The sequence below is a fragment of the Onychomys torridus genome, chromosome 5, assembly GCF_903995425.1.
Source record: "Onychomys torridus chromosome 5, mOncTor1.1, whole genome shotgun sequence".
In the NCBI taxonomy this organism is placed as follows: domain Eukaryota; kingdom Metazoa; phylum Chordata; class Mammalia; order Rodentia; family Cricetidae; genus Onychomys; species Onychomys torridus.
Genome location: NC_050447.1, coordinates 95,443,140 through 95,470,353, shown reverse-complemented (window position 1 = coordinate 95,470,353; position 27,214 = coordinate 95,443,140). Strand labels below are relative to the sequence as shown.

The 27,214-nt window shown below is 42.1% G+C and overlaps 1 protein-coding gene across 6 annotated transcripts in view; it reads right to left on the bottom strand.

The window, feature by feature from the left end:
• The window catches only part of Elmo1 (engulfment and cell motility 1), a 534,802-nt gene that overhangs the window by 126,057 nt on the left and 381,531 nt on the right, over positions 1-27,214 (bottom strand). Inside the window, exon 1 of one of the 6 annotated variants that reach the window (XM_036187574.1) lies at positions 12,675-13,021. The exons of the other annotated variants lie outside the window; for them this stretch is intronic. The gene's annotated coding sequence lies outside the window, so the exon portion shown is untranslated. Of the gene's footprint in view, positions 1-12,674; positions 13,022-27,214 lie in introns of those variants that run through there. 6 annotated transcript variants of the gene reach the window in all.

The following is a 27,214-nucleotide window of genomic DNA, read 5'->3' as shown; positions in this document are numbered from 1 at the left end:
CCAGGTTACAGTCTATGACTACAGGCAAGTGAAAGGCAGCAGGAGCTGAGACGGCTGTTCACGTTGTATCCACATTCAAGAAGCAGAGAGGAATAAATGACTGCATGCAAGCTAGCACACTTGTATACTATCCCGTTCCCAAACCTAAGGAATAGTGCTATCTACTATTAGGCTGGGCCTTCCCACATTAATAAATGCAATCAAGGCAATTCCCCACACCCACAAGCCCACCTGATCTAGACAACCCCTTATTAGACTCTCTTCTTGGGTGATTCAAGATTGAGGATTCAAGTTGACAATTAAAACTACACATCATAAGAGGTGGGCAGACCTGATCTATTTTGTTAGTAATGTGGAAGATCTAGCCCAAAGGTGAGTGGCAACCTTCTCTCGGTTTAGGTCCTGAACTGCATGAAAAAAAGGTGAACTCCCTGCTGTGATGTTCCACCTCAGGAGAGACCTCAAAGCACCAGGGCCAACTGATCATAGGCCTGAACTTTCCAAACTTGGATTTTGCAAATAAGGCCATCCAGGTACAAGGTAGTACCACCGCCAGTCACATTTAAACCCAAGAGCTCAGGCTTGATCTTGACTGTTCTGCTGAGCTCTGCTGTCAGCAATAGGAGGGAGGCTGGGGGGCAAGACCAATGGGTCCTGGTGGGCAGTAAGTGTGAAAGAGAGCTATAATAAATCACTGGACTTAGGAAAGGTCATTAGAAGAACCTATGCTTTCAGCAGCACTGCAGTAGTGTGCTAAGGCAGCATGGTAAAGACTGCAGACTGCATGGCATGAACAACAGAAACCATTCTCATAGCTCCGGAGCCTGGAAGCCTGAGATCATGGTGTCAGCAAGACTGGTTCCTCTTGAGGGCTGCGGGGAGACTCTGGGCCTTTATCCTCGGTGTAGTAGATGGCTATGCTCTCCCTGCATCTCTTTATATTAGCTTCCTTCTATGAATGCAAGTCCATATAACTACATGTCTTTTTTATAAAAACATCGATAATACTGAACTAGAGGCCATCTTTTGACTTCAATTTAACTTAATTTCTAAATAAGACCATGCTAAGGTTAGGACTCCAACATATTAACCTACAGTTTGTATCCAGATTACAAGATAGGTTTTAAACATTCACTCAGAGGCTGATACCCATAGTCATTGCAGGTTCCTACCAGTTCTGAAATGTACAAAATATCAGGCCCTTCTTTTTCTTCCTGGAAAGCTGCTCCTGACCCCCAGACCCCAGACCCCAGGCTGGCTTATAGAAGAGTCAATTATAAGAATTTTTCTAATCTGTATGGCTGAGGCCAGAAATTGAGGCTACTCCTTGGTAACGTACTGTGAGGGGCCCATGTCTACATCAGCTACTTCTCCAAGTTGCAGAAAAACAGCTTCATTGAGAGCCATGGGACTCATGACCCTTGATTTGCTGCATGAAACAGAAACAAGCTTCTGCCCATTAGAATGGTCTTGAACTCTGGAAGCCATATGTTTAACTTTCCTCTAGAGTAGCAACTCCCCAACATCCTTTTCTTAAAAACCAATGCATCCCCTTGTCTTGGTTTCCTTTCTTGTTGATGTGACAAATGTCTCAACAAAAGCAACTTGAGGGAGAAAGGTTTTGTTTTGGCTCACACTTGTAGGTCACAGTGCATCATGGCAAGGGGTCAAAGTGGCAGGGGCTGAGAGGACTGTTCACAGTGACAGAGAGTGATGAATTCTCACTGCTTCTCATTCCCCTTTCTCCATTTATGCAGTCAAGAACCCCAGCCAGGGAATGGTGCCACCCACAGTGGGTAGGGCTTCATACTCCATTTAATGAATGAAAGAACCCATCCCCAACCATGGATGCCCAGAGGCCCGTCTCCCATATAGTTCCAGAGTCTGTCAAGTTGACAGTTAGCACTAACCATTGCATCCACATATATATTTAGGACAATAAAGTAAACATTTTCACTGAAATTAAAACAATTTTAAATAATATAATTTTCAGTATAGTTTAATATTATCATTTTATAAGGAAAATGCCATGTCACTCTTTTAAATGTGATCTTGCATATATTTACAATATCAAAGCTCTGTACTTACTCATTTAAAAAGCACAAATAAGTCCTTCAAAAGAGCTGGAAATGTTACATCAGTATTTTCCATCTTGAATAAGGTCAACAATACCCTTAATACTAAACATTGACTATCTTAGCAATCATTGTCGCAACTATTCAACTTTGCCTCTGAAGTTAAAGCCTGGGAATAGAACATAGGTGGATGTGAACTTCAGTCTCTTTATTAGAACAAGAATAAAGGAAGCCAAAGCTCTGATGTGTCCCTTTCTGTATTTTTGGAAGGAGATACTGTGCCTTTTACTATTGCTTTTGAAACTCTGGGGAGAGACTAAGAGCTTGAGTCTCCTCATCCAAGGACTTCATTCTTTCAATGTAGTAATATGCACTCTTCATAAAACCCTGTTACCCAACATGCCATGCAATGTCATAACTTAAAACTAGTATTTATACTAAGAGTATTTAAAAAATGACTTGGCCAATCTACTAGTGGGTCTTTGGATATGTAATATGCCCAGCATACAGACAACAAAATTCTACCATCGGGCCATGTTTTTAGCATTAGTCTGGTCCTGAAGCAAATGACAGGGATTAAGCTTATAAAGGATAGTTATACCAGGGATGGGAGAAATAAGGGCCACAAACAGTCAGTGGATTTGCTGTTCATTTAGCTGCAATGCTCAAATTTGGGGCCAGGAGGTTTTCATGCCCATTGCTGTTTGCACTTTTTTCCAGGTGTTATGGAATCATAACAGTTCTAAATCTCCATGGCTATAAATATTTCCTCAGGATGGCTTTTAGTTAGCAATCCTGACAGTTCAGCAGACTTTGGAGTGATGGAAAGCTTTTGATTCACCCAAGCTTCATCATGTAGGTTGCTATGTAAAACTAGACAAGCAGATGACTTAGTTTCTTAGTTATTCAGAAGGGAAAGCAGAAGGCAAGGACAGCTTCTGGCTAGCTTGTTCATCCATCACTTTGAAGTTGGATTCAAATATTTGTCACCAGGTCTGTATTTTATTTAAGTAGGTACCTTCTTCTACTATTTAAGTGGAATGGAAATGAATGAAAAAGTAAATGTGCAAATGCTTTAGTGAATATATAAACCAATGTGACTTGTTGGACCTTTCCCCCCCTAATCTTAACCTCCATTTTCTGGGAAATTTGAATGGTAGGTTGACTGACTGAAAAAATTAAATCTCAAGGTGCAATAATCCACAGATATTCACAACCTCCAAGCCGAAGTTAGTTGATAAGTGGTTGGTATTAAGGTTAGTTACCTGATAAGTGGTTGGTACTAAGGTTAGTTACCTGATAAGTGGTTGATATTAAGCAAACATCAGTTGTCGAATAAATTGAGAGCAAGAAAATGCCAGCTTTGACAGTGGCATGTCATTGATTTCTCTGGGGCATGCTTCCTTCCTATGTAATAAGGCAATACCTTCCCATTCTTGCCTGCAGGCCCACTGGGCCTGGCTTAGTGGATCTTAAACCATCAAAACAAGTGGGCTACATATTTTCTCTCACTTCAGGTTTCCTTAAGGTCTGTATTTTATGAACTTATAGTAAAGAGATGAGGTGATGTGAAAGATTTAGAAATCACCCCTTTTCCTCTCTTGACAGAATGCATAAATCAGGGGTGGCCCATTTATAGCAGGTGAGGTGGGGGAGCAAAGCATGAAGACCAGGGCTGGGAACCTGCATGAAGAACAACTAGAAAGGTGTACAACTCCAGAGCCTTATTTTGCCTTCAAGAAGAAGAAAGGTGTAGCTAGAGTAAGGTGGCCAAGGCTGGGCTATCAAGAATAGATTTATGGGCTCTCTGCAGAGACCAAGAACACATTGACTTACAAATGGAAAAGCCAGGGATTATTTACTGTAGGTCATAGTCTCTTGGAATGCTGCATGGCATCTCCCTAGGAGCACAAGCCTGTTTGATCTTGATTGGCTTCAAAAGTCAGAGAAGAAAACATCACCAACTCTTATCTTTTGCTGTTTTGGCTCCACAAACAGGCTTCTAGTAATTGTGCTGCAATAAACAAGGCCCAGTTGTTGAAAGACAGAAGATTTGGGGGGGGGGAAACATTATCTAATATCTTACATTATCGTTCACAAGATGCATGGCATGTGTCACTCTAAATACTCCTGTATTCCAGTTATAGTAGTATCAGTACAGTAGCAACACCAGAAAAAACATTACAGGTTAGAGAGGCAACGATGGAGGAACCCAAATCTTACCTGATGACTAAACTCAGACTTGACCCCTAGCATCTTGTCTATGAGTGTGATTCCTGCTCTTTCTGGGTAGCCTCCAGTGCTCTTCTGAGCAAGGGGTATTTTATGGGTATGTAGAAGAAAGATCTGAGAACTGAGAGTCTTCTGTAGGCATTCGGCAAGGTATGAACAAGCAAGCAGCTTTGACCCCTGAGTGTGAATGTAATCACACTGACTTGACTCAATACAGCATACAAACTAATCACCCACGCAGATATAATTTCTCTTTAATTTCATTGTTATTCCTCTCCATGAGAAACGTGCCTTTGCTTCCATTTTATAGGCAAGGAACCCAAGGTTCAGAGAACTTACACAGCTCTGAGGACACTTCGGAGAAGGCAGAAGATGTCCCTGGAGATGTTCTTTAAAGCTTTGCTGGTTTGTCCTTCATGGAATCAAAGATGGTGCTTTCATGCCTTGATCCCAACTCCCAAGGGTGGAGCCCTTGGCACTAAGTGGTCTTGGTCCAAGGAACATGAGTAGGGTGGCTAGGTTCCAGAACCATTTTGATACTACTCTCTGCCCCATGGTCAAGCTTCTGAAATACACATTTCAAATGGTTGGTCCACAAGACAGGGTAGGTTCTACTCCACATGCTGGGATGTGGCCTGGGTGACTCAGGTTTGAAACGAGTTGCTCTAAGAGCCTTTGACTTGGGTTGCCAGTAGGAAGGCCCAAGTTCCATTAGCTAATGAGTGCTTCTTTCCAACTAGGGGAGTGGATGTCAGAATTACCCCAGATGCGATCTTCAATGTTTAGCGGTAAGAATTCCAACTGAGTCAGGATGAAACTTTATTTCATTATGCTTCCAGGTCTGGGAATGATGCCAGTGAACCGCTCTCCTTCACAGGTCTCTCTTCACTTACAGCTCAAAGGCAAAGAAAAGTGAGCTCTAAAGTGCCAGGCTACAGCCCTCCCTGTCAGATGGCAGCACCTGTACAGAGCAGCTGAGCAAGAGGATAAGTAAAGAGTTGGCAGCACCTTATCGCTGAAGCCCAGCCCTGATGAAAACTCCCTGTTTGCTCCACTGGAAAGTCTTGACCAAGGCATGGAGCTGGAGAAAGGAGGACAGGAATTAAAGGTCTACTTTAGCTGTAAGCCAATTCCGATCATGACTGCAGCTAGCTTGGTTCTACACTGAAGAAAGATTCTGAAGCCCTGTCTTGGTACACTGGGAAAAATGGCTAGAATCCCTAGAAGACAGGCCCAGAATGTTCGGAAATTGACACGTATTTAGCATATACATCATGAGGTCTAAACTCTTTGTTACTCACATGAAGACACGAAGACAGGTCAAGGAACTCATAAGTTGACTAATAACCCAGGCATAACCTGAGGCCTTAGATTATACATTCCTGCCTGTAAGCACTTGTCTAGTCCTGAATTCAAGACTCTCTCAGATTGCCTGAGATAAATTAGCAAATCAGCAGAATGCAAAACTTTGTAGTAGTTCCAAGATAGATACTGTAACACAACTCTTGTAGGTGTGGTAGAGAGCTGTCACTCAGAAGCTCCGTGCTCACTTCAATCCCAAACCACTTTCTTCCATTCATGACCATGGCAGCCCTTGGCTTGGTCAAATACCAGCAGAAATGCAAAGAGAGTCGCTCTGCAGTTAGAGTCAACCCTACCCAAGGTCTCCTCGGCATGGCCTGCCAGTGCTGCCTCAAGAAAGGAGGTTCAATCAAGCCATAATGATACAGAAGTTGGAAAGAACACACACAGTCCACTTCCACCAACACCTGCTGCAATGAAGCACACTAGACATCCTCCCTGGGGACTCTGTGCCACATGCAGAAAGGGGGATGCTTGGGCCAGAACGACTCCCTCTACTTTGGATGTTATTGCACCATATGACATTTTTGTCCATTGTGTGTGATTGTAAATGGAGCCCCTTATTATGGGGCAGCGTGAGAAGACTGAGCTTAGAGGGAGCTCTGTCCTTTCAGTGAACAAATGTGGCGGAAACCATCTGTTTGGGACATTTTAGGGGGCTGAGACTAGACTGAGGAGGCTTCTCAGAATGATTTATATCTTATTATTAGAGAGTTTGATGACTCAAGGTTAGTTTTACATATAAACTGTCTTTTGGGAGGAGACAGAGACCTAGAAAACAAGTTGGTGTTGAAGGTAAGAATTTTAAGACCAAGTCAATAGAGTCAGGGTTTCCCAGTTAAACGAACTAGAATTGAAAAGGAAGAGAGCAGTTGAACTGCTCCTGGTCTTCATTTTACTCACCTTTGTAAAGAATTAGCTGTTTGCCACAGAGTTACCTTCTCGAAGATGGTTTGCATATAATTGAAATTAAATCGACACTCTATCCTGGACTGAGAAATGCTACAGTTTGAGTATGTTCCTGTATTAAAATCTTATTCCTCTAATTCACACGTTGATGTTCCTTGGGCCGCGGGGAAGTAATTCAGGCTAGGTAAGGACATAGCGGGAGGAATGGTTAGACAGAAGGAGGCAGAATTGACCATGTATGTGCTCTCATGTGATGGCCTTACCAAATACTGACACCTCACTGGAATTCATAATCTCGACAGCTGTGGAATGTCTTTCTTTTTACCATGAATTGCACAGTCTTGGGTGTTCTGTTGTAACAGCAAGAAAAACACTGAGACAAGGGAGTTGCCATGAAAGGACAAGGTTAATATATTTAAGGACTGAGAAATGCTATGGAAGGAGAAAGGTTGACTTCCCTCAAAAGGAAGTGGCATACTATCAAGATGTAGCTACATGATGAGTTTGCTATAGGTGCTGATAAGGAAAAGGCTTATACATGTTCATGAATGCTAGGTCCAAGTCTGTCACTAGAGGAGTCATCTTCCAGGCACCTCATGGAATGAAGACAGAACAGGTACCATGGCATGATGGGCTTACAGCAATGAACGCCCCAGTGTCTTCCCAGTGCTATGAGGCTCCAGTCTGTACTATGCCTCTGACCATAGTGGTGTGGAGGCTAACGTGACTGTGCATAAAAGCTTCTACTTCATTTGATTTTTGGTTTGTTTAAAATAAAACAATAAAATAAAAATAAATAAATAAGCATCAGCTATACAATTTGGTTTCTAGGAAATGTGTGTGGAATAACTTACACACAAATCTACTTTTCCCACTATAAATCTTATGAAGTGAAAACCAAAAGTACAAGTGACAATCCAATATTCAAACTGAGCTGGGTTGTATGGTTTCAAAGAAAACATCAAAGACCTAACATGAAAAATTTGATATAAATATTTTGCTAATAATTTTATAGTTACACTACAATGACAAGTCAGGCATAATGGGTTCAGAAGTATCTTACTGAAACTACCTGACCTGATTTTTAAGGTGACTATGAAAAACTTTTAATTCATATATAACTTGTATATATTTAGTATCAGAGAATACTGGTCCATGAAGAGATCTGCCAACATAGTTTTGTGTAAGTATTAAAGCGTTCACACATACCTAGTATGAATACTAAAATGTGTAGACTATTAGGCACAGATAGCAGCTAGCAAGGTTTGTTAAAGAAATCTCTGTAGATTCCCATCCCACCTGGCATTGCAAGCTTCCTCAAGGCACTGCTCTGCTATTCCTTTATATGTTGAATGGGAAACTTTGACAAGATCAAGATCAATAGTTTTTCTTCCTAGTAAACTAGCCCCTTCTCTTTCATTGTTTATTAATGTATTTCCACTGTGTATGTCAGTTCATACAACAGAAGTGGAGATGCTCTGTGGATGTGGTAGTGGAGGATCCATCTGCCCCCTCAGCTCCACAATAAACAAGCAGCCATCAATTCTTTCTAAAACGGTGTGCAATGTGCTTTATCAAATGATTTCTGAGAGTAATATTCTATGGGGCCTTGGCTGCTTCATCAATGTGTGTGTGTGTGTGTGTGTGTGTGTGTGTGTGTGTTTACCATAGAGAGCTGTTATTGAAATTGAGCCTGTTGCTTCTACTCATGCTCTTGAGAAAGCTTGAGAGCTCAGCTGATTCCCAAGCATGGGTGAAGCACAGCTCCTGCTCCAGTCTTACAACTGCTCTGACCACTGCAAGTCATTCCTGGAATATGAAAGCTAAGAGGAGATGGGCAGCACTGAGGCCTTGCAGCCTCTCCCCAGCAGCTTAGAGCTCAATTCCTACATCAGTGAGTCCAGTCAAGTGCACGCAGCAGCAGTTGTGCATCACACAAGAATATAAGGGGGTCAAGTGGTGGAGGTGCACACCTTAATCCCAGCAGTCAGGAGGCAGAGCCAGGTGGATCTCTGTGAGTTAGAGGCCAGCCTGGTCTACAGAGTAAGATCCAGGACAGGCATCAAAACCACACAGGGAAACCCTGTCTCAAAAAGACAAAAAACAAAACAACAAAGAACATAAGGCGGCTAGCCAAAGGGGCCCTCAGTGTCAATTCCTCTATGCCTCAACCATTCTAACAATTCTTCCTTAGTGGAATTATTAGTACTTCACCCAGCCATCTCAGAGTGCCCTCATTTGATTTAAATTATTGTGATGCTTCTTTAATTCAGCCATCAACAGGCTGACTTCAATCAGACAGATTGACAAACTGACAAACAATTCTTCCCCATCTACTCACCCTCTTTTCATCTATAAATGCAACACCCAATAAAACAGTGTGCTAAATCAAGAATTTATCAGTTTTTAGAAGAATAAACTGGTCCCTTTCTGTAACATCCTGCTGGCTCAATATCTTCATCTATGAAATAGGCATTAAAAATAGTCCAGGCATGGTGGCATACATCAGTAATCCCAGTACTCAGAAGGCAAAGATAGATGGATTGCTGTGAGTTCTAGGACAGCCCTGATCTATAGAGAAAGTGAGACATTGTCTCTACTCCCACACTCCCTAAAAGTCCAGTTAGGCTTCTGGGGTGAGATTACTATTATTATTTTGCTAAATGGACATAATATCATATTGCCCTATTACTTTGTCTGTCTATTCCCAGAGTTAATGAAATTCCCAATCCTCACTGGAGAAGTTTCTTTGTGTAATGGATGGCAGGCCATGCAGAAATCCACCAGCTGATCACAATAAGGTGACTAAAGTGTCAGTGGAGTACTCATCCACATTTCTACACCTGCATCACTTCCCCACTAGGCTCAGGTATATTGAAGAGGAGAGAACAGAAAGGTTGTAAAAGCCAAAGATCAGAGAGGACCAGAGTCAAACAGTATCTTCTAGACATGACAGGACCCCACTGTATTCACGAACTAACAGCAACTGTGCCTGCCTGCAGAAGACCTTCAAAAGAGCAAGCCAGTCAACATTCAAGCATGGATGGCGGAGGAGTTGGGAGGGCTCATGAGCCCAAATCCCTCACTGAGGAACTATACACAGTTGATGGCATCTGGAGTCAGGGAGTCAGTTTTCTTTAAGAATGTGGCACCTAGTATGTCGACCATGCTCCAACAGATGGCTCCACACTATGAGTATGTGTGCAGCACAAACTGAATTCTGTAGATTATTAAAAAATAACAAGAGGAAATGAAGTTTGGGGGAATTAGAGAGGTCAGGGGTGGATTTGGGAAGAGTTAGAAGGAGAAGTGGGGGTTGAATATGATCAAAACACTTATATGAAAATCTTAAGGAATTAAAATACATTAGAATAGTCAGGAATATTGTGAAGATCCCATTATTCTTCTATATTTGAAGCACAGAATTGTACTGAACACACAATGACAATAACAGGTTAGCAAGCATATTGTGATCAATTTTATTAGACTTGCTGGGAAAAGTGAAGAATTCTCGTTCAAACTCTCAATACTTAATTTCAGGGATGAGATTCAATATATTCATATTTCTTAGGCTCCTACTACATAACTTTGTTCTTTTCAAAAGATTAAGTGAATTTATTGTAATTTATCTTTACCTTCATCTTTCTGGGATCCTATATGCTACAAATGACAGGAGGGCCATGGAAAGCAGCTTTCTCTTTCAGGAATGAGCAGAATATTCACAAGGCACAGTCCCCACACTAACCCCAAAGGTACAACTGCAGTGCAAACCCCATAAAATCCAGTTTGCCAACAACTCACGAAGCTCAGGAGACAGAAAACCATAGTAGGCATCAGATCCAGGGCCTTGTGTACACAAAGCAAGCTCTATGGCGCCTCAGGACTTTTAATTTTAATCTCATTCAGAAGACAGTCTCGCTGCTGACCCCAGTAAGGTTAACAGAGATGGAGATACAGTAGTATTTGGTGTTCACATTTTGAAAAAAAAAAAAAAAGTTGATGGGGACTTGGTGCATTAAAAAAAAAAAAAAAAAAAATGGTGTGCAATTCCCCAGGACAGGGATCTCTTCCTCAGAAACTGCTTGTTGTCAAAGTGTGAGAGAATGATGCAAAATATATTTTCTTGGGGACAGGTGAGAGTTTCATAGCTTTCATATTCTTAAAGAGTTCCAGGAACCAAATACAGGTTATGAATTACACTTTTAGATTTTTTAAAACGTTTTTTACTTCTTCCACAAAAGGTTGGTTTCGTTTGTTTGTTTTTTTCTCATTCTCACCAACAGGCGACAGCACTTCCCTTATGTAAAGTGACCCTGCTGGGGGAGAGAAGGGGCAAAAGTGGATGGAGAATCACTCCAAGATGACTGTTCCTGAACATGTGTCCACGAGAAAGCAGACTTCCTCAAAACGGTGCCTGCACTGGAGTGGGCAGCAGAAGGGGATTCTTGGGAAGAGTTCACTCACACAGAGAAACATACTTCTGATCAGGTGGAAGACTCAATGCATCTGATCACCAGGGGCCTCTTGGGACCAGAGACCAGCCTGTATGTCGACAGAGGATGTCAGCTAAGGGAGATGTCACTATTCTGGTAGATGACCCGGTCCTCAGTACACTGTCACCCACAGTCAAGAATTCCTCCTTGACCTCCCCAGCACCAGCTTGTTTCTCTAAGGGAGAGAGTAGATCTTTCTCATCCAGTGGCCCCTCCCAAATCTCACACAGGCAGAGCCTACCTAGATCTTTTGTTTCTTTATCAGTTCATCACAGATTCCCATTCAGGACACAACAATTTCCATTTTAGATCCATGTGAATAGCCATGACACACTCTTTTTAAGGGTCCAATCAATACATTCCCATATACCACTCTTTCACATAATTTTCTTTATGAATTCAATGATCATGCTTTATTCCCTCCATCTCATTCCCATAAAAGGTTCCAAGGATACTACACCACTTTCCTCACATAAGACAGGAAATCACATTCTTATAAAAAGCAACAGTGATGAAGCTTCAAACATCAGAGACAAGAGAACAGATCTTAGGCAGAGATGGAAAGTCAAGTTCAACCCCCGCTCTCTGCATCCAAGCTGAAGGCAACACCTTCCCTCTCATGCTTGCCAAGATCATAGCTCCTGTAGAATTCTGCATTGTGCCTGGGCTTCCTCTTGACACTTATATTTTTAAGTTTGCAGACAGGAGGTCTGCAAGGGCAGTGACCTTTCCTCTCCCTGTACTGATCTTCTCTGCTTATTTACAGTATTGTTCGCTTGCCTGTCTATGACTGCTGAACATTAAAGATTTCATCACTAGTATCAGAAAATTACACCCCAGGGAGCAGAGCATTAGCTCAGAGCACTCCATCTCTGGTACTGAGCCAATGCCTAAACGTAACTTTGCAAACCCCCTGGGTCTCAGAGGGTTGGAGAGATGTAACACAGAGCCCTTTCACACATGCTTTCTGGCTGCTAAAATCTTTCTGACTGCATCTCAACTCATCTCTGAGATTGATTTGGAAAAGCACATTTCAGTTTGAACACTGGTTTCCTGAAAGGGGGCAAGGACATGACCTAGACCAGTTGCACATTTCTGAAACTGAGAATAGGAGTGCACGGAGAAGAGATGCTTCCTTCTGTGGCCAGGGGGCTGGGGAGTGACAGACCATTCTAATACCATTTCTCTTCTCAATGCAAACGCCAGCTACACAACCTGGCAGCTTCAAGCACCATGCCTGCACTGTTCTCTCCCTCTCAGCATCGCACAGGGTTAATTCTTACTAATTTAGTTTTAAACACATTTTCTTTGAAATGAATCAATACCCAGGGAGACAGGACACAACTCTACTCCTCACACTAATCCTGACTAGATTGCCAACATCCACATATAATCTACAATCAACTACCAATCCAACCAGAAGCAAACAAAGCATGCAGCCTTTTGAAACAGCCTCCTACATCATGGGAACCCTTGCATGGGTGTTCTTCCATGTGCTCCTTCCAAGTCGGCTTTCTTGGCAGACAATAGAACAAAGCTACATTCTATCTCAGCCTGCTAATAACCAGTGCACAGATGTGTAAGACGGAGGAGGTTTACTCACCAAGCTTCTGTAAGTCCATCTTCCCCAATGGTATACACTGCTTCTAAGCCGCTGCCACGGATATGACTTAGAGTCGTGCCCCAGAAGGACAGTGTGCTGGAAGACCAGATGGCTCCCCAGTAAGCTTGTTCAAGAAACAGGTTTCCAGTTGAGCCATGTGAACAGAGACCCGCTGCACACCTTCGAATGGAATACGCTCCAAGTCCAGAAGAATAAGCATGTAGCTTTGCTTATGTTTATGGAGCTGAAGCCCAGGGGTGCTCCGATTGGCAGGAGTTGTGGAGAGATCAGCCAATCAAAGGGAGCTTCCATTTCAGGGAAACTCCTGCTCATTTATTTAGCATCTTCAGAGATCATCGGCTTTTCTGGGAAGAGCTTTGCTCTGATCTGATACTATAACAAGGAAAAAGATCACTTGTAATTTAATTTCTTACAATCTTTGTCAAGACACAGATAGCTCCCTCAATTCTCCTCAATGCCTTTGCTTTTTTCCTGCAAAGGACTTAAAAAAAGAGAGGGAAAGAAGAGGAATAGGAAGGAGCAGGAGATAGTTCAAATTCATCAGCCTCCACCTTGGTGGGAAGGAGGGTGGGGGGGAGTGCCAGGGCTCAATAATTACTGATTCTGTTGCCATGGAAACAGACTGGCTGCAGCGAGTTGGATTCGTGTAGAACATCTGCTGCCAGACCCATAATCAACTGCAATCTCATCTCTTCCCCCCTCTACTTTTATTTGATTGTGATGCATTCTTCCACCTTCTTTTCACATACAGTTTCCAGACAGAAATGCTCCGTAACTGCCTTGCTTTGTAAAATACAGCACATGCACGAGTGAGGCTTGCACACCCAGAAAAGCACACAGAAAGAGAAGCGTTCATCCCAGCAGGGGTCCCACAAGAGAATCCACACTCTGATTCCTACTCAAGATGCAGATGAGCCTAAACAGCCTCTACCCCAATTGAAATCCATAGGAACTTCTAACAAACGGATGAGATACCTTTAAGAACTAATCATTACCTAATAGTCCTGGAAGACCTCACATAAAAGTTTGCAATGGTGTCTCTCCCAACGCGTTCCTAGCAAGCCTTTAAATATTGAGATGTCTGAATCAGGAGGATTTTGTACACACAGAATCTTAGGCTAAGCTCTTTCCTGCATTAGCACTTCACCAATGTGCCCCAGACAGGAGCAACCTCCCTCAGTGTTCTCAGCACATTTTCATCCCTCGCATTTATTCCCCTCCTGTTCGCTTTAAATTCTCCTGGTTCCACACATAGCATGAACAGAATTAATGTCAGCTTCTGCATGTGCATGTGCATGACTTTCTCCTTACCAGCAGAGGCCGCCACTGAGCAATGAATGGCTGCATGAATGGCCCTGTCAGGTTCCTTAGGGAGGGGAATCCAAGACATCAATGTCTCACACACATGTCTATACACACAGAAAATGACAAACGTGAAAAAATGAAAGCTATGCTCTGACATACATGTCTACATATATAGAAAATGACAAGCACGAAATAAAAGGTTAGGATCTAAGCAGATCTGCTGTCAATATCAGCATCACCATGGCCTTAAGAAAGACTGTTCCATAAAGTTCTTTGCAAATATGAGATCTTTGTGGTTAATGGCAGAAAGCATGCTTCTGACGGGGCTGAGACTGAGACAATCCACTGCATGTCTCCAGCTCTGGGAGCCAAGGTGACTTAGCTGCTTAGCACACATCCTCTGTTCCCCAAGAACAGTAGCTCTGAGCTCCCTTTACTCCTACGGTGAGTGTGACAACTGGCCCGAATCCCACACCATCCATCCCCTGGTGTTCGGCTCTGCCCTACTGATCACAGCACTGGATTCGCTCCTTGAGGACTATACACTCCAATATTCCACTGTCTCTTTATGTCACTGTGCACTTAAGAAGGAATTCTCACCAAGTTCTGCTTGCCAGACACCCAGCTCCAATACTAGCAAATTTCCTCCACTGTTTGCTGGTTTTGGGTGCTGTGGACAGTGCAGCTTTTCTGGTAATCAGTCTTGCTAATTTCTCTACTCTAAGAATACTGGTCTACTCTTACCTTCTTACCTTGTTGAAAATATCTAAAGACACACTTTTTATGCAGAAATATTTTATTCCATCCAGATCCTCCATTCAACAAAATCCAGTGTTTTTCTGGCAGCTACTGACAGTGTCAGGAAGTTAGCTAGTGAGTGATACACTACATGGCAGGGTTTCTGCCCTACAGTTCTTGGTTCTGAATACAGAAGACTAACACACAGTAAAGTGTGCTTGTGGTGTACAGCAGAGAGCTGAGCTTTGTTTGCAATGAGCACAAACAGCAGGTTTGACTTAGTGAGACCAGGAAGCATGTCTTGGAAGCGGCACTATCTGAGCCAAATCCAAAGAATCAAAGACAATTAAGTGGAAGTGAGAGGAACTGTATCTGAGATATAAAGAACAGACCTACTCAGGGCTTATGCAAGGAGTGTGGTGTTTTGTCTGAGGCAAGACAAGTAAGTAGAGCCCTAGACACCAGGCGAGAGCTCAGGTTTTATTCTGTAAGCAATGATAATCAGTTGTGGAACTCTATTAAATGACTTCTTGCTCACCAATATATCGGTTCGATAGATTCTTTAGTTGAGTTCAATAATATATTAACAGAATATCAATACGACTGAAATAGTCTGTTTCATGATATTCTTAATTCTTTGGCTTGGCCGAATGAACATGATTAAGCTTAATAAACACTTCAGGAAACGTCTTAAGCATTTCACCTGGATTAACCAATTTAGTCCTTACTACAACCCTGAAAAATATTATCATCCCTATTATGTAGGTGAGTGAACTGAGGTCTTAGAAGGTTAAATAATTTGACCAGAGCTGTGTTTGGAACTAAAGGATTTCTTGTTTCAGTTTTTGTAAGTGTGTTCCATGCCAAACATATGAATTGGAATCCTTATTACAATGCAGATTCCTGGGTCTCATTGATTCTTTTAAACCAAGACCTCATTGACAGGTTCTCAAGAACTCTAGATGATTCTTAGAAATAATTAAGTTTGATGATCACTGCAGACACACTTAATCAGAGGAAAAGATGAGCAGTCTTCGGTGTATGTCATACAAAAGGGCATTATTTTGAGAATGGGGTGCGTGTTTCACTTTTTCAAGCCATCTCCAAAGATCCATTATTATAAGAACAGGTCAACATCATCATAGGGGACTGCAAATTCCTATTTCTTTGTGTGAGTCAAAGTTAGCTGAGGTGAGTATCTAGCATACTATGGTACTCAGTAGCTACCATAGTTAACAGGCTTATGAAGAAGCATGGAGGTTTCTAAAGGCCTCGTTCACCAAGTAGAGGGGTTTTTAGAGCGGCCAGTTTGGTAGATCCTGAAGTATCAGACAGTAAGTGAAATGCTATAATCACTTCAATCAACATTATTCCCCCCAGAAACCAATTTTTGAGTCAAAAATGCAAAGCTAGTCAGCTAATATTTTTAAAACTTCAGTCCTATATGTTCCCTCTTATTTATTTATTTAAAGGCTAGCAAAGTAAGTTCTTTGACTAACCTACAACCGATAGATCTAACTTAGAAAAATAACCAGTTTCTCTGATATTTCCAGAGGGACTTTTCCTAATAAATAGTCACCTAGGAAACTTCCATGACTTCCTGTTGCTTAGATCACAGGATAGATGCTCTATTTAACTACCTGAGTCTTAATAGTTCTCTCTAAGCTGTGGGATGAGAAGAGCATATGTAACTTTTAGAACTGCTGTTGCCATTATAATTAGAGGCAGCAGGTATATCCATGAGTCCCAAGACATCTCTTTCCACTTAGCCACACACTGAGCCCAAGGTCTTTGCTCTGTTCTGGGGAAGCACTGCCAATTCCCTGGTCCTGCATGTTCCCAGGCAAATTCTATGTTTGATTTATTTCCAAAATCATGATTGTTTAATGCATCAAACAAATCCTATATAATTAAGAGACCTTTGTAATGCTTTTAAACTTTATAGACCAAAAAAGTCCTGTTAGGTGATAAACTGTGCACATTTCCCCCTCAAAAATCTAGTAACTGCAACAGAATGCTTTCTAAACTGACTATACAATTTTTTTAAAAGATACTTGTTACATTAAGCATTAAAAGAGGGGAAAAGATGGTTCTATTTACTTCATTCCAAAGAAGTACCAGTAATAATAACCAATCTATATGTTTCAAACTCTTCGTCCCAAACATGCTGCTTCTACGTCTTCAACACCTCCTTCGTCCAGATGCATGTGAATCATGACAATGAACATGTGGGTGACGACCTCACAGTGCAAAATATAGCTCTGCTACATGGCTTTTTCATTGGTTGGCTGTTTCTCTTTATAAGGTCTTGAGGGTCATGTTGAGCTTCAGTGAAATTTCAAACAAACAGTGTATAATTCAACAAGTTTACCTTCAACCACATCTTCATCTTCTTAAGACACCTCTCTTGTATACGCACCACATACCACATACATACCACACATGCATATGCATCACACGCACACACATACTACACACATACACACCACACACACACACACACACACACACACACACACACACACACACACACACACTCACTTCTAAAACAGAACCAGGCTGATTATAGCCTAGACTAGATCATGTTAATAAGGCTATATGTTCAGAAATGGAGACCCCTCTCAAATGAGTGAAGGCATAGTTACTACTGGCTTGGTTTATCTTGTTCTCTCACTCCAGAGACATGGGAGATAGAGTTGTACAGTCATTTGGGCTGAGAAGTATAATAAGCTCTGATTATTTTACATAATATATTTGAAATACAAAACATACACAAAATCTTACTTAAACAGATCAAAATAACTTTTTATCCTCAGAAGAATAAGATCAATAACTGATCATAGGATTATTCTACACATGGATAGCTGTTTGACTTCTCACTGACATGGAAAGACAATCACGAACAGAACATACAAAACCTGATGTATCATTAGGTCGCAGGCCAGTAAGCTCTTTGTGACGGGGCTAGACATCTGTAGGGCACAGAACTATCAACAAATGAATGTGCACATTTTCCACAAGCTAATATCATAAAGTCTCCATTTCCAAATGGAGACAGTGAGGTGCAATACACATAAGTACCTTGTTTTCAACCTTGTATCTAGTAGCAGGGGATTTTTCAGAACAAAGACTCAGAAATCTGTCTGAGGAGATAGCAAGCCATGGCCTCAGAACTGCCAAAGCAAGCCGCCAGAGCAGGATCAGTCTCACAGCATCTGAGGCCGAGTTATACAAAGTGAGGCAATAACCTGGTGGTATTTCTTCAGGCTTTGCTATAATGTTATTTCCCACAAAAATGCCTAAAGTATAGGCAAATTCTACAAATGCTGTGAAATAAAACCAGATCCACAAAATACAAACCCATTTTACAACCCACACATTCCTTCATTCCTCTTCCCAAATGACAGCTGATTTACACTCACAGGGTTAGAATGCAGGTATGGGACTTTTGGGGCCAGGCAGACTTGATAAAACAGAATGGGCTAACCTGAGTTCCATGGGAGACAGAGGGAAGGCCTGTCTGCTGTGACACATTTCTAACAATCCTGAGTGTCTTGGAAAGGAAAGTTGGGAAAATTCAGAGCTCAGCATCTTGCCAATTCAAGTTTTCCAAATATGCTAGGGAAATGCGTCCCAGAACTGAATGCTAAAGAGGATCGTGCCAAAAGGAAAAACGAAAATGCCCAAATTCTCAGTTCAGTGTTGCCAAGCATGTCCCCGGCAATATGGTAGCAAAAAGCTACTGGGTCAACAGTAGGATACTCTATCAACGGTGCAAAATGGAAACAGCCTCTGTGTCATTGTGAAAGGGGGATCCTGGGGCTCTCTCTACACTTACCAGTTTCTAGTCATTCCTGGGAGTCCATCTTTCCTAACCCTGAAACACATCAATTTCACATGGAAGTATTTCCATCTTTTGAGGAAGATAACACTGGTTTTTTATATTCTCATTCTGAAGACTAATTTCATCCAAAATGTTAGAGATTAAATCTTGGCTATGCTGGCTGTTTCATCAAATGCTTAAGCACTAGAGGCTATTGCTTCCTTGGCTTTTCTGCTTCAGTTTGGCAGATACATTGGCAGGCACATCAATAGGCCAAATGCCTACACATCCTGATCTCCTGTTGCAGCCTCAGAGCAGTGAAAGGTAGGCATAACGGAAGGATGGCCAGTGCTGAGCAAAAGAGGAAGAAGAAGACGGGGCAAGCAAGGAGACTTACTCCACGCAGCAGGTAAAGACCAGTGCAACGTGCAGGAGAGAATTAGGCAACTAGAATCAGAGGCCAAGGGTGAGATGTAGACAAGGATAGACAAAGCAGATGAGTCTGCAACAGATCCAACAGGTCTGCACAGAGCAGGGTCTAGAAACACAGTGGAGATGGGGAAGAGGAGAGGGGTGTGGGGGGGACGGGGGGGACGACCTTCATAGGGCAAAGATGTCACCTAGGGAATTCTAAAGTGACTTATTAAAAAGCAGTTATATTTACTTTACCCCTTGGTAACAGAAGTGCCTTTATCAGAAGCTAGTACTGACACAACAGTGTGTCTGGAGTTGCGCTGAGTAGCAGCAAGAACTCTCAGCACTCTAGAAATGTAATCCCAACAGTGCGGTTTGCCATAGCTAAGCACTGCTGCCCTCCCACGATGAACTGATTGCTCTCAGCCCCAATCCTTCTCCATCAACTGTTTGAAATGACCAAATGTCTTCAAACCATCCCCCATCCACTCGCAGCTAAGTGCCTGTGCGTCATGACCGACCCCTGAACAAACCCTCTGGACTTGGCACTCCCAGCTTTCCTAGGGAACAGGCTCTACAACCTCATTTGTATCGAAATAAAATTCAGGTAAAGCACAATATTTTTATCACTTTGCTACTCACTCGTATATTTAAGTTTCTAACTTTAGAAAGTCATTATTAAGTTGATGATCCAAAAAACTTGGTCCCAAGGGGGAAAAAAATTGGCCCCAAGGTCCTCTGCTCTATCAGGTCATTCCAGGGAGATATCAAGCATGGTTTCCAAACAGCTTGTCTACGGTTCTACCAGCTCACTGGCAGGCATGAGACTTACAGAGCAAATAGCTCAAATAATCAACAGCACTGAATCATGGGTAAATGTTCTTGCTTGTGCTACTGTGGAATCTACTTTATACTAGGTATCTAGGCTATTCAGAAAATACACTGGAAAAATACATCTCAACAAAAATTTCAGTTTGAAGTATGGTGTCTGTCCACTGAACTAATACTTAGAAAGCACCAGTAACATGCTTCCATAAATTGGCATGAACTTCTTTCACGGTTTCAGAGATGCTATCTGGAAATTAATGAAGTTCTACTTGTTAATTCTTCTTCATGTGTTCCATCTTTCCCCAGCCTCTCATAGACCTAGTTTCTGCACACTGAGCTCTGAGTCAGGCCAAAGCTCTCCTAAAGCTGGTCCTTTCTGTACCTTTGGGTGATTTCTGTGTAATGTATGTGCTATTGCTTTGCCTACGCTATTGCTTCACTTTTTACTGTGAAGGTATACCCACCCAGAGCTACCCCCAGGTACCCTTTAGAACTAAATTTATTATCTAACCCCCAGGAACACATCTAGGTACCTGATGGAGGAGGATTCAGGCATGATAGGGAAGGTTGTTTTTTTGGGTACTTTTGTTCTCCCCAGCATCATGGGCACTTAGGAGATGAGGATCTTTGAAAGCATCTTGGTGACTCATGACTTGCCTCCCTTGCTTCCCTCTCCCACAGCTGCACTCCAGCCTGAGCAGGAGGAGGTGTTCTGGGAAGCACTCCTGCCCATCCCCACCATGGAAACCCAGCAGAGCGGTTTTCCTCCAAGACCTGCACATCTGCTTAGTGCTTCTTCCCAGTTAGTGAATGTACTTTGAATCCAGTCTCAGACGATTTCTGATTTTAGCACCAATCAGTTTCAGGCTAAGATGCCAGACACTGGCTGAGCTAGCATGGCTGGCCCTGACCAGGCTATATTTCACGTAAGAATCAACAACTTTTGCCAAATTTTGACAAGGAGGGTCAAGATCAAGAAGGTCCCTGAGACTTGCTGAACCACTGACTATAGCATACCTAAAGCCTGGTAACAGTTCTGCACTCACAGAAGCCAAGTTTTCCCCCTTACAGAACAAAAAGCATGCATATTCCATGCAATGTGTAATCTTGGGATAAACTTAAAAATAAATCCAGTGTTGAAGAAACCATTGTTAAAGCCACTTAATCGTTTGGGTTTTGACTTAGTTGATACATATTTTTGCATTCTGCTTCCTATATTCCTCTTATATAAAAAGTGCTTTAGACATGTAGATAGTCACAAAAACTCTGAATGATAAAAAAAAAATTCTAACACAGAAATAAATGTATTCATAGATTACCTTTATATAGTTGCTGCTGAGCAGGGTTATTTTGCTTTTCTCTAGAAATCATAATGAAATGAACAACTATGTGCATACCTTTGCTTCATTACCACCCCCTCCCACCACACATATGACCCCAATTCTAGAGACCTGCTTTGTATTGAATGGCTTTGTAATGGAGACCATCAGTTGTTTGTGAAATACCTAACAAGAAAGTTGTTTTCACAGACTTTTTAAAAGTTTAGCAAAATGTCAAGTTTTCTGGCAACACACAGCAAGCGGCTACCAGCCATGGCCCATGACAGTTAGCCAAGGACAGCAGTTGATTTTTCCTTTTTTGGTAGCTCTGGGTATTCCAGCAAGCCAGCTAGTGACCAGATCCTCAGTCCCACAGGGTGCTGTGGTGTGTGAGTATGTTTGTGAGCTTCCCAGCTTTCATTCTCCATTCAGGGCACAGGCAAGTGCAGACAATCAAAAGGCTTTTGTCAGGTAGTAAATTCCCCAAATGGAAATCTAGAGGTTGCTTTTTAAGGCAGAATAAAATCTTTGTCTTTTCTTTCAGAAATACCTTCTTCCCCCACCCTCCTGGTCTTCCAAGAAACCATCACTACAGAGTCAGACTTTTCAGGCCTATTTTTGCCCTTCACCTGCTGGTTCGATCTGTTCAAGGGCTGCAAAGTGTGTTCTAAATTGTGCATGAACCTTTGGAAGCATTACCAGTGTACTGAAAAACAGAAGCATTTATTAGCTCCTATCTTCATCAATTTCATCCAACTCAGTTGATACCTGCTGACCATTTACAATGGCTTCATTTGTCTTTGTGTTATACATCCTGGGGTAGAAAAGTAAGAATTGGTTCTCAAGAGTAGAGTCCAGAAGAAGGCAGAAGGAAAGGCTGGATAATTTTGTCCAACCTGAGCCTCTGCTTTCTTTACTTTCTGGAATTCTACAGCAAAGTTTCAAGGTGGTGTGAGGCGGGGCAGGCAGTGATGTGATCCTTCTCTGAACCAAAGACAAAGTTCCACCTATGGCTGTGTGTTCAGTGCAGCGAGACAGGGAACAAAAGGGGAATGGCCTGGAAGACCAGTAGCTACCACGGAGATTGAGACAGAAGGATTGAAAGTTCAAGATCACAAAGACTACAGAGTGAGTTGAAGGCAAGTTTGGGTAATTTACTAAGACATTAGAATGAAAAATAAAGATGGACCATGAATGCAGCTGAGCAGGGGATCCTTTGCCTAGCATGTGCAAGGTCTTGGGTCCAATCCCAGTATACTACAACAAAAACAGCATGTACGTCAGAGGGAATAGTCACCCCTGCCTCAATGGAAGAACCTGTAGAACCTGAAGATTAGCTATTAAAGGGAGGGTTGAAAGGGTTTTGACAGCTGGGAGACCATGGTCTAGGACAGAGATTTGGGAGTGTAGAACATGCTTAAGCAAAAATCAAGATGATGAATTATAGGTTAGCAGGGGTTGTGTGGCTCGATGTGACATGCACATTGGTTAGAAAATGTTCTGGGGCAGAAGGTCCAGTTTTGTTATGCTGCAAGAAGGAACTGAAGCATTTGGGGATTTACTTTATGACAACATTTGTGTGTACCATGTGCTTGTCTGGTGCTTGTGAAAGTCAGAGCAGGATGTCAGATCCCCTGGAACTAGAGTTAAAGATGGTTGTGAGTCACCATGTGGGAACTGGGAATAGAACCTGGATCCTCTACAAGAAAACCAAATGCTCCTAACCTCTGAGCCATCTCTCTAGGCCCTGATGAGTTTTGAGTGTGGAGAGATAGTTATGATGGTCCAAGTCCAGACTGAGGAAAGAACAAAAAGCAAACACAGTCCGCAGAAGACACGGAAGCTTCTGAAGAGTCACAGCACCACAGAGATGTCCCTTTCTCAGATACTGGCAGCTAGTAAAATTGAGGACCCACTAGGAAGTAGAAGTAAGAAAGTCAGAGATTGATACAGGGTCTGAAGTCAAGGAAATGGGTAAGTCACCTAGGAGCTCTTAGAGAACAATAAAAGCCAGCTGTGAAGCTGTGAAGCTTAGACTTATCCAGCTTGACGGGTCTGTGGACTAGCCATGCAAATGGAGTTCAGGAGACTCAATTTAGTTACTGTAATGGTTAAAGTCAAGGGATTTTGAGTGAGCAGGAGGATGTAATACAAGAGAACAGCAACAACAAAAAAGGTAGACTGAGGGAATGTTTCTGCTAAAAATGTCATAATGGAATAGAGGCAGCATTGCCTGAGTCCAAAATGCCAAGGACCCCAGGATCACAGAGGTGGGACAGCCATACTGTAAGGCAGTGGGATGGGACTAGCTCTGGGGAGAGACCCTCCAACCTGGCAATCAGGAACTGACTGCTACTCTGACAAGCACCTACGGCGAGGACAGCATTCTATTTTCCTGGAGGATTTTTCAGCATAGAGACAGCTAGGGACTGAATAAAACCTCCGAAGAGGAACAACAATGGATATATTAGGTAAGGATAGGGATGGTTTGGCTACCTGTTCAGGACGAAGGGAAGAGATTAGAACAGGAGCTATGTAGATAAGCATGGTTGTGTGAGGTTTATTTTATTATTTGCTATGTCAATCTTTTTCATCGGAGCTTTATTCCAGTCTTACATTTAGATCAGCTCCAACCCCATTTTTGTCTTGGAAAGCATGTGTTGCAGAACACTGTCTGTTAGGCGTGTGATGGCCCTCTAGAGCTTGCAGCATCATCCCACATTCTACCACTGGGCCTTTAACTTGTCTTTCTGTAGTGGAGTAGGGGGAAGAGCCACAACCACACAACACACCACCCCCAGGCCCGGCTTCAGGATTTATCTGTGTAATTAATGATTGCTGGGAGTGACAAACTCTTCTTTGTGGTTTGCATATAAGTTGTTTATACTTCTGTAGGCACTCCTCACCCACATTCCTGTAAGAAACTCCAATTAAACTCATCGCTTTACAAAGCTAGACTTGAGTAGAATCATTTCTTTGGTCTGTTGTTGATGCTCTATGTTGGATGAATGGATGTTTGTTTACATCTCCCAGGAAAAGCTAGGCAATGGCATAGCATGCCTTTTGTAACTATAAAGGTATTTCAGTATTAAATATGTACTACTGAAGTTTAGAGACATGATTCTAATTTTGCTTACCTTTGATGTTTTTTTTTAAAATTACACTAGTAATTGAATCAGCCATAATTATTTTTTACTTTGCATATAACTTTTCTCCATGTGGGCTGGTCTCTGCATGTGTATGTGTACTGTGGATCCTTTGCACACATATGCACTTTGCCAGCCACCATGAGACAGTCTTCATGGGGAAGGACAAGTGTCCAATGGAGTCAAGGTGCTGCAAAGAAGCAAAAAAAAAAAAAAAAAGCCTGGAATCTGGAACAGACCTCCTGGAAGAGGTCTCTCTGTATTTGTCAAAACCTGAAGAGATTTTCAAGGAGCAACAATATATTTTACAACCAGACTTCTCCTTGGCTGTGATATATTTTTAGTGAGGGTAGGATGGAGTTTTCAGTAGATTAATACATGAAAAGGGAAAAAAGGTGGATGAAGGCCCTTTGAGGATGCCTGACTTAAAGGTGATTCAAGTGTAAGTGGGACTTCAGTGCACTCACATGGCATCGAGAGGAAGAGGTTGGTGATGCAATGATTAAGACTGATACCTGGCAGAGCAGCATCCCAGAGCTGGCCAGGAGAGTACAATTCAAAGCACAGCAGAGCTGGCCATGCAGGTGTCTAAGGACACAAGCTCTGCCTGGGAGGTGGGTGGTGAGTGCAGATGCTGGCCAAATATGAAAAGAGCTGGGGTAGAACCCATGTTTCCCTTCCATTCCCAGAAAGCCGTGCTTTACATACATTAGGATAAGCCAGAGAGAACAACTAATTTTGCATTTCATAAGTGGTTGAATATTGGCTGTTTCAGGTAGTTACATCTCAATTGGCTCATTTAATACTTACAGCTATTCTATTAAGGTTCATATATGACAGATAAAGAGACAAATAACAAGACAAGTTAATTATCCAATAAGGAAAGCTGGAGCTGGAATTGAACCCCATTCCGTAGGCTCAGAGTCCGTACCGTTAGACTTAATGGCACTTTATTTAACTACTTAAGTGATCACAGAACAGGGTATGTGAAAGAGGAAAGGGCACTGTGGAAAATGCAGCAAGACTGTTGGGAATCAGTCTGTTCTGAGGGTTAACCAACTCTGCTCCTATATGACACACAACTGCAAAGTCCAGCCATTTCACATTGCTGTGTTCTGAAAACATCCATACAAGTAACATACAGAACCAGCAGGCTAGTTTTAAAAATGTATTTCAAGTGTGCGCGTGTGCGTGTGTATGTTTGTGTGTGTGTGTGTGTGTGTGTGTGTGTGTGTGTGTGTGTAAAACAACAGTTAATGATAAAAGAGGCCATAAATTTGAAAGAGAGCAAGGGAAGATACATGGGAGAGTTTGGAGGGAGGCAAGGAAAGGGGAAAAATATTGCAATTATAGTCTCAAAAACAAAAGAAATAATTTTTAAATCATCAAGTTTAAGGTGATTTCATAGGATTCTTTTTTATTCTGTTTGGGAAATCTTAAAATTTCCCTTGGACCCTCCATAAGAGGATAGACGGGAGAAGAGACAAAATCTGAGGTGTTTGGGTGACAGTATCAGGTCTCCTGCATCAGCTAACTCTGTTGCAAAGTGTTTTATAATTTGAAAATTCTAGTGAATACAGTTATGGCAAATTGCACCCCTTAAATATAGAGATCTTTTACTCAACGTCTTTTTCTGGTATATGCACAAATAAATTTCTGTTTATCCAAAACATTTAGAAAACAACCATACCTCACTGGTGTCTTCTCAGCTTAGGCTTGAGGGCAAATATCCTGTGTGCTCAGTGACCACAATAAACAAGGCAGGCAGCCTTTCTGCCATACCTGAGGTCATTGGTATAGCCATTTCATGCAGATTTTTCATCATAATAAATCACCTACTTGAGAATGGTACACCTGGGAGATGCATAGCTTTTACCCTTTGCTGCTTTAAGGACACATTGCAGCCAGGAAGCCTTCGGACAGAATTCCATGCTCTGTGATTCACAAAATGGAAATCTGGCATTCTATGCCAATGACACTTCCTTTTGTGGCAGTTCAAGCAGCAAAAATCCATATGCCATCCACTTCAGATCTAACCATGCCACACCAATAGGTATGTCAACTAGAAATGAGGAACATGGGGACCAGAGCCCATCAAGGGAACCTACTGCCTTCAGCTCTGTCTAGATACAAACTGCATCCTATGGGGGTCTTCCTGCCTTATGGCACTCTTAGGATAATGCAATTTCCCCCTAATTTAATAGAACTTTGGAAGCAAATGTTAAACACAGTGGTCATTTTTATGATGAGCTCAACATGCTCCTGTTTGTCATCTGTGAACCCCAACCCTCACACTCACATTCTTGGGTCTGCTTGGGTAGCAGCAGTCCCCTAAAAGGGAGAGGTAGCCAGAAGCTGTGTTTGTCCTCTGCACTGGAACATCTCTTGACAGCCATCATGGGAAAAGATAAATGTTATTATTGACATTATTTCCCCTCTATGGCCTGAAACCATGACAAATGGGAGACCAGAGGGTTCCCTGATTGCCAAGGTGTGTGGGTTAAGCATGACTAACAGTGCTATAATAAATGAGTGGAGTTGGAAAATGAAAGAGGAGTTCCAACTGTGCTACTTGGAAAAGAGAAACTGAATTCATTTTGCAGTGGTTCAATTTCTCTGAAGCTTTTCATCGCTATACATAAAGCTACACTGGGAAGAAAAAGATTATTACTGCAACTTTAATTAAGCAACAAATGGCAAAATTATTTTCTTAGTCTCTCAAGGTATTGATATCTGAAGAAGGAATTTGACGTATAGATTTAGAAGAATTTACTGGTAGAGCTTATTGACATCTTAGGCATGATGGGTTACTTTGTTGGCTTGCTTGGTTTTTTGATGAAGTATCCAGGCTGACTTCAGACTTGCTGGCTTTGCACTCTGGATCCTTCTGCTGCCGCATCCACATTGCTGGGATTGTGGCATGTGCTACCATGTCTAACTAAGACA